Here is an 8,811-nt window from a genome sequence, read left to right as displayed (position 1 = left end):
TGACAGACAGAATGATATTCCTAAAATGGTAAGATAGGTTATTTTTTTTAGTGTATTTGTTTTTATTTCATTTTTTATTGTGATTAAATATGCATAACATAAAATTTACCATTTTAATCATTTTGAACTGTAGAGTTAAACGTCAGTAAGCGCATTCACATGGTTGTGCAACTCTCATCACCATCCATCTACAGAGCTCTTTTCCTCTTCCCAGACTGAAACTCTGTATCCATTAAAACTCACTCCCCATTTCCCCCTCTATGCAACTTCTGTGAATTTGACTATTCTAGGAACCTCACGTAAGGGGGACAGTATTGGTCCTTTTGTGACTGGCTTCTTTCACTTAGCATAATGTCCTCAAGGTTCATTTATGTTGTAGCATGTGTCAGAATGTCCTGACTGTGGATTTTTATTTCTAATAATGGCACATCCCTGAGTATATTATAGGAAGAAGGAAAGAAAGCAGTGAAGAAAGAGAAGATGAGAAGGATGAAGGTCTTGGAGGAAGGTGGGGCAGAGCAGAGGGAGGGTGCGGTTTGGAGCCAAGCAGGCCTGAGTTTAAATTCTGGCCTTTCTGCTGCATGATTTTGAGTAATTCATGTCATCTGCCCCCAGATCAGCTTCCTTCCATGTGAAATACACTTAGTGATGCCCTTCACTAGGATCACTGTGTGTGTAAAATATCCCACAGAAGGAAACCCACATTTGCTGAGTGTTTGCCTTGTGCCCTCCATGGCTGGATCCTTGGAAAGCATTGTCTTATTTAAGGGAGAGTTTGCCCTCCTTTTGTGCAGGAAGAAACGAGGGTAGAGAGATATGTGACATGCCCAGGATCCCCCCAAGTGACGTGAGAAAGAGCTGCCATTAGAGCCCCATAGTCTCCTGATTCCTAGCCCCTACTAGGGCACCAGGCACACCACTCTACAAAGCACGAATGTGCACCTGTGCTTTCTTTTCCTTTTCTCCTGGAGGGAGAAGTGCCATCCACCTGTCAAAGGAAAAAGGGAGTGGGTGGGAGATAGCTTGACAGGGAATGTAAGGATCTCATCACTGTGGGGGGCTGGGAGTGGGGAAGAGCTTGGTAGACAGGGAGAGGCAGCAACTGCCCCTAAACCTATGAGAGGAAGACTGGTGAGAAGGGCATCCAGGCTGCAGGATTAACATCAGGGAACTGAAGGCTTGTGAGACTTGGCAACAACTCCAGAAGCTGCATGGAGATCCTTGGTTAGCTAGGTTCAGTTTTGCTCAGAGGTGACCAAATAGATGGAGTCAGTTAAGGCCCTTCCAAATGCAAATGAACAGAGGACTCTGAGTAGCCACCAACATAGGCTCCATATTCTGCAGGAGAGAATTCAGGAAGGAAAGGCACAGAGCCCCTTGATTCATATCTGGAATATTTTCTCCTTGACAGTAGCAGGGAACTGGCACATATGAGCTTTCCAATGTACATATATGACTTTGGGTGCATCAGACAGACATCTATTCAAAGATATTAAGCACCTGCCAGCCATGGAGTTTCAGATGTATTTCTTTTTTTTTTTTTTTTTATTAAGTTACAGGTGTACAATATAGTGAGTAACAATTTTTAAAGGTTATACTCCATTTATATTTACTATAAAATATTGCTTATATTCACTGTGTTGTATAACTGTGTAGCTTATTTGATACTTAATAGTTTGTACTGCTTTATCCCCTACCCCTATATTGCCCTTCCCCTGTTCTCTCTCTTCACTGGTAATCACTAGTTTGTTCTCTATATCTGTGAGTCTTTATTTTTTCGTTATATTCATTAGTTTGTTGTATTTTTTAGATCCCACATATATGTGATATCATACACTATTTGTCTTCCTCTGACTTACTTCACTTAGCATAGTACCCTCCAGGTTCATCCGTGTCATTGCAAATGGCAAAATTTAATTCCTTTTTATGGCTGAGTGGTATTCCATTCTCTGTATATACCACTTCTTTATGTTTGTTGGTAGACACTTAGGTTGCTTCCATATCTTGGCAATTGTAAATAATGCTGCTATGAAGTTTGGGGTACACGTAATGGTAAGATAGATCTTGTCACCTCTGAACTAAGAAGCTTTGATGGATTCCCTTCTCCCATAGAGCAAAAGCCAAAATCCTCACAAAAGCCCTGCCTGATCTTCCCTCTATTATCACTTTAAATCAATTCTTCCTATGTATCCTTTCACTCACTCTGAGCTAGCCACCTTGTCCTCTTGCTGTTTTAACTGCATGGGGAAGCTCCAGCCTCAAGAATGTTATACTGTTCCTGATGTATATAATCTCCCTCCTTCAGATACCCACCTGTCTCTATCCCTCTTTTCCAAGTATTAGCTCAAACATTATCTTCTCAGAGACCTTTGCTGACCACCAGTGGTGGCACATCAAGGGTGATCATGTCCCTGTACAACCCCTTCCCTTGAGTGTGGATGGACCTGTGATCTGCTTCTAATCTACAGAATATGGCATAGGTGATGGGATATTCTTCCTGTTATTATGTCATGCTATATTGTAGAAAAAAAAAAAAAGAGGGATTTTGCTGATGTAATTTCCCTAATCAGCTGATTCCACGGTAGCCAAAATGGATAATCATGGTTGAACCTGAACTAAACAGGTGACATTTTTAAAAAGGCCTAGGCCTTGTCCACAGTCAGAGACTCTAAGCAACAGAGACTCTTGTCTGTTTCCATTTGCTGGCTTTGAAGGAGCAAATTACAATGAATTCTACATCTTCAAGGAAATAAATTTTACATTGTTACCTAGTTAAGCTTTCTGATGAGACTAAGGACCAGCTAACAACTTGGTTTCAGCCTTGTGAGATCCTTAGCAGAGGACCCTGTTACGCCATGCCTGGGCTCCTTACACACAGAAACTCTGAGATAATAAATAGGGGTTGTTTTAAGTCAATAAATTTGTAGTAAATTTTTATACAGCAGTAGAAAATGAACTCATCATATTATCTAACACTGCAGTGCAGTGTCCCTGACATCTTTATCCCATTGCCTTGCTTTATTTCTTTCCTTAGCACTCACTACCGTCTGGCACTCTGTATTTTGTACTTGTATACTGTGTTTATCAAATCTCCACCCTCACTGAAATGTAAGTTCTATGCAAATAGATATTTCTGATTACTTTTTCACTGCTATAAAGCTAGAGCCTAGAAAAATGCCTTCACATAGTAAGTCAATAAATATTTGTTGAACGCACGAATAGATGGATGACATTTAACTGAGATAGAGGTTGCCAAAATGGCCAGCAGTAATATTATTAAAAATTTTTTATTGAAGTATAATTTACTTAAATTTACAGTATGACATTAGTTTCAGGTGTACAACATAGTGATTCAATAATTTTAGACTATACCCCATTCAAAATTATTACAAAATAATGACTATATTTTCCTGTGCTGTACAGTATGCCTTTCTTTCTTATTTGTTTTATACACAGTAGTTTTGTTTGTTTGTTTTGTTTTTGTTTTTGTTTTTTTGCCTTACACGGGCCTCTCCCTCTTGTGGCCTCTCCCGTTGCGGAGCACAGGCTCCGGACGCGCAGGCTCAGCGGCCATGGCTCACGGGCCCAGCCGCTCCGCGGCACGTGGGATCTTCCCAGACCGGCAGGCGGACTCTCAACCACTTCGCCACCAGGGAAGACCTACACAGTAGTTTGTATCTCTTAATCCCGTACCCCTGTCTTGCCCCTCTCCCCTTCCCTCTCTCACTGGTAACCACTAGTTCTCTACGAGTATGCTTCTGTTTTGTTATATTCTATCTTTGTTATGTCTTTTAGATTCCACATGGAAGTGATAACAAAATATTTGTCTTTCTCTGACTTATTTCACTAAGCATAATATCCTCTAGGTGAATCCATGTTGTTGCAAAATAGCAGACTTTCATTCTTTTTTATGGCTTAGTAATATTGCTAAAAAATATTGCTATCAGGCTTCCCTGGTGGCACAGTGGTTTGGAGTCCACCTGCCGATGCAGGGGATGCGGGTTTGTGCCCTGGTCCGGGAGGATACCACATGCCGCAGAGCGGCTGGGCCCGTGAGCCATGGCCGCTGAGCCTGTGCGTCTGGAGCCTGTGCTCCACAACGGGAGAGGCCACAACAGTGAGAGTACCGTGTACCACAAAAAATATTTTAAAAAAATATTGCTATGATTTATGTCAAAAAGTGGTCTACCTGGGCCTCCCTGTTGGCGCAGTGGTTGAGAGTCCACCTGCCAATGCAGGGGACATGGGTTCGTGACCTGGTCCGGGAAGATCCCACATGCCACAGAGTGGCTGGGCCCGTGAGCCATGGCTGCTGAGCCTGTGCGTCTGGAGCCTGTGCTCCGCAACGGGAGAGGCCACAACAGTGAGAGGCCCACATACCGCAAAAAAACCCAAAAAACCAAAAAAACAAAAAAAGTGGTCTACCTATGTTCTCTCCTAGTAATTTTATGGTTTCAGGTCTTACATTTAGGTCTTTAATCCATTTTGAGTTTTGTTTTTACACATGATATGAGAAAATGTTCTAATTTCATTCTTTACATGTAGCTGTCCAGTTTTCCCAGCACCACTTATGGAAGAGACTGTCTTTCTCCATTTTATATTCTTGCCTCCTTTGTCATAGATTAATTAACTGTGAGTATGTGGGTTTTTTTCTGGGTTCCCCATTCTGTTCCATTGACCTGTGTGCCTTTTTTGGGGTACCAGTACTATGCTGTTTTGATTAATGTAGCTTTGTAGTATAGTCGGAAGTCAGGGACCATGATACCTCCAGCTTTGCTCTTTTTTTTTAGATTTCTTTGGCAATTCAGAATCTTTTGTGGTTCTAAATAAATTTTAGGATGATTCGTTCTAATTATGTGAAAAATGTCATGAGTACTTTGATAGGGAGTGCATTAAATCTGTAGATTGCTTTGGGTATATGGACATTTTAACAATATTAATTCTTTAAATCCAAGAGCATGGGATATCTTTCCATTTCTTTGTATCATCTCAAATTTCCTTTATCAATATTTTATAGTTTTCACCTCCTTGGTTTATTCCTAGGTATTTTATTCTTTTCAATGCAATATTAAACAGGATTGCTTTCTCTCTTTCTCTTTCTGGTAGTTTATCGTTAGTCTGTGGAAAGCAATAGATTTCTTTATATTAATCTTGTATCCTGCCACTTTACTGAATTCATTTATTAGTTCTAATAGCTTTTTGATGGAGACTTTAGGGTTTTCTATATGTAGTATCAAGTCATCTGTAAATAGTAACAATTTTACTTCTTGTCTTGCAGTATGGATGTCTTTTATTTAACTCTTCTTTTGCATGACAACTGTGGCTACGACTTGCAATACTCTGTTAAATAGAAGTGGTGTTAGTGGGCATCCTGGCTTGTTCCTGATTTTAAAGGAAAGGCTTTCATCTTTTCACCACTGAGTATGATGTTAGCTGTGGTTTGTCATAAATGGCCTTTATTATATTCACATGTTCCCTCTGTACCCACTTTGATGAAAGTTTTTTATCATGAATGGATGTTGAATTTGTCAAATGCTTTTTCTGCATCTTTTAAGATGATCTTGTGATTTTTATCCTTTTTATTAATGTGGTATATTACACTGATTGATTTGTGTGTATTGAACATCCTTGCATCTGTGGAACAAATCCCACTTGATCATGGTGTATGATCCTTTTTATACACTGTTGAATTTGGTTTGCTAATATCTTGTTGAGGATTTTTTTTTTTTTTTTTGCGGTACGTGGGCCTCTCACTGTTGTGGCCTCTCCCGTTGTGGAGCACAGGCTCCGGACGCGTAGGCTCAGCGGCCATGGCTCACAGGCCCAGCTGCTCCGCGGCATGTGGGATCTTCCCGGACCGGGGCACGAACCCGTGTCCCCTGCATCGGCAGGCGGACTCTCAGCCACTGCGCCACCAGGGAAGCCCCTTGTTGAGGATTTTTACATCTATAATAATCAGTGACATTGGCCTGTAATTTTCTTTTTTTGTAGTGTCTTTGTCTGGTTTTGGTATGAGGGTAGTGATGGCCTTGTAGAATGAGTTTGGGAGTGTTCCCTCCTCTTCAATTTCTTTGGAATAGTTAGAGAAGGATAGGTTTTTTTTTTTTTTTTTAACTCTTGTTTATATGTTTGATAGAATTCCCCTGTAGAGCTGTCTGGTCCTAGACTTTTGTTTGCTGGTAGGTTTTTTTTTTTTTTTTTTTTTTCAGATTCAATTTCACAACTAGTGATTGGTCTCTTCAGGTTACTATTTCTTCTTGATTCAGTCCTAGAAGTTTGTATGTTTCTAAATTTGTCTTTTTTTCCTAGGTTGTTCACTTTGTTGGTATATAGCTGCTTGCAGTATATTCTTATAATTTTTTTTGTATTTCTGTGATAATGGTTGCTGTTTCTCCTCTTTCATTTCTTATTTTGCTTATTTGGGTCCTCTCTTTTTTTCTTGATGAACCTGGCTATAGGTTTATCAGTATGCCACTAAAATAACCAGTGGGTCAATGAAGAAATCAAAGAGCAAATGAGAAAATACCTTGAGACAAATGAAAATGGAAACACAACTTTCCATGGGTTTGTGTTTTCCCATTTTTCTTCTTGTAATTGATTTCTAGTTTCATACTGTTGTAGTTTGGGAAAAAAATGCTTGATATCATTTCTGTCCTCTTAAAATTGATGAGAGTTGTTTTGTGGCCTAGCATGTGATCTATCCTGGAGAACTTTCCACATGCACTTGAAAAGAATATGTATTCTGGTGGTTTTGGATGGAATGTCCTATAGATATCTATTCAGTATAACTGGTCTAATGTGTCAATATAAGACCACTATCATCTTACTGACGTTCTTTCAGGATGCTCTGTCCATTGATGTATGTGGGATGTTAAAGTCCCATGCTATTATTGTATAATTGTCAATTTCTCCCTTCATGTCTGTTAATATTTGCTTTATATATTTAGGTGCTCCTGTATTGGGTGCGTATATGTTAATAAGTATAATATCCTCTTCTTGTATTGAACCCTATGCTATTATGTAATGCCCTTTGTCTTTTGTTATAGACTTTGTTTTAAAGTCCATTTTGTCTCATTTGATTATTGCTACCCCTGCTTTCCTGTTGTTTCCATTTGCATGAAGTATCTTTTCCCATCTCCTCATTTTCAGTCTGTGTCTTTAGCTCTAAAGTGAGTCTCTTGTAAGCATCATTTAAATGGGTCTTTTTTTTTTAATCCAATCAGCCACCCTATGTCTTTTGATTGGAGCATTTAGTCCATTGGCATTTAAAATAATTATGGATAGGTATGTACTGCCATTTTGTTACTTGTTTTCTGGTTGTTTTTGTAGTTCTTATCTGTTATTTTCTTCTTTTAATTTCTTCTGGTTTGATGATTTTCTTTATCGGTATGCTTGTGTTCCTTTCTCTCTAGTTTTTGTGTCACTATTGTGGCATTTTGATTTGTGGTTACCATGGGGTTAGTATATGTTGACATATGACTATAGCTACTTGATTTAAGCTGAATAATCATTTAAGTTTAAGCATGTTCTAAAAGATCTGTTTTTTACCCCTTCCCCCACATTTTGTGTTTTTTATGTCATATTTTAGAATTTCATGTTTATCTCTTTAGTGATTATTTTAGTTATAGTTGATTTTATGGGGGTTTTTTTTTGTCTTTTAATCTTCATACTAGCCTATTTAAGTGGTTGTCCTAGCCTTTACTGTATATTTGCCTTTACTAGTGGGATTTATTCCTTTCCTATATAGGTACTTACCTTTTGTTACAGACTTTTTCACTTATAGAAAATCCTTTAACATTTCTTTTAGAGTTGGTTCAGTATTGATGAATATTTTAAATTTTTGCTCTCCTGAAAAGTTCTTTATCTCTCCTTGTATTCTAACTCATAGTCTTGCTGGGTAGAGTATCCCAGGTTGAATGTTTTTTCCCTTTCAACACTTAAAATATATGATGCCACTCCCTTCTGGCCTGCAAAGTTTCTGCAGAAAAATCAGTTTATAATCTTATGGGGTTCCCTTGTACATGGCTCTTTGTGGTTCTCTTGCTGCCTTTAGAATTCCCTCTTTAATACTTGCCATTTTAATTATAATATGTCTTGATGTGGGTTTGTTTGGGTTCATCTTGTTTGGGACCCTCTGTGCTTCCTGTACCTGGGTATCTGTTTTCCTTCCTCAGGTTTGGGAGTTTTTCAGCCATAATTTCATCAAACATTTTTGACCTCTTTCTCTCTTCTCCTTCTGGGAGCCATGTAATGTGAATTTTAGTATGCTTGATGTTGTCCTAGAGGTCCCTTAAACTCTTCTTTTTTTTAATTCTGTTTTTCTTTATGCTGCTCTGTCTGGGTCCAATATTCTATCTTCTAGATCATGTATGAGGTCTTCTGTATCACCTAATCTATGTTAGTCCCTTCTAGTATGTCTTTCATTTCAGTTATTGTATTTTCAGTTCTGACTGGTTCTTTTTATATTTATCTTGTTCTAGTTCTTTGTTTAAATTCTCACTGTGTTCATTTATTCTTTTCCCTAATTCAGTTAGCATTCTTATTTACAATGCTTTGAACTCTTTCTCTGGTGAATTATTTATTTCTGTTTCATTAGTTGTTTTTCCAGCAGTTTTTTCTTTTTCTTCCAATTGAAACAAATTCCCTGTCTTATTTTGCTTAACTTCCTCTGTCTCTATCAAATTAGGTAAAAAAATCACCTACTGCAGTCTTGAAGGGTTGTTTTTATGTGGGAATATCACTATACAGTCTGCATGTGACCAGTGGCTTTGGTGGGAGACATGGATCTGACATGAGCGTGAATCATGTCTT

Source organism: Lipotes vexillifer, unplaced genomic scaffold, assembly GCF_000442215.2.
Source record: "Lipotes vexillifer unplaced genomic scaffold, Lipotes_vexillifer_v1.1 scaffold497, whole genome shotgun sequence".
NCBI classification, from domain to species: Eukaryota; Metazoa; Chordata; class Mammalia; order Artiodactyla; family Lipotidae; genus Lipotes; species Lipotes vexillifer.
The sequence above is the reverse complement of the archived record's forward strand: the minus strand, read 5'-3'. Positions refer to the sequence as shown.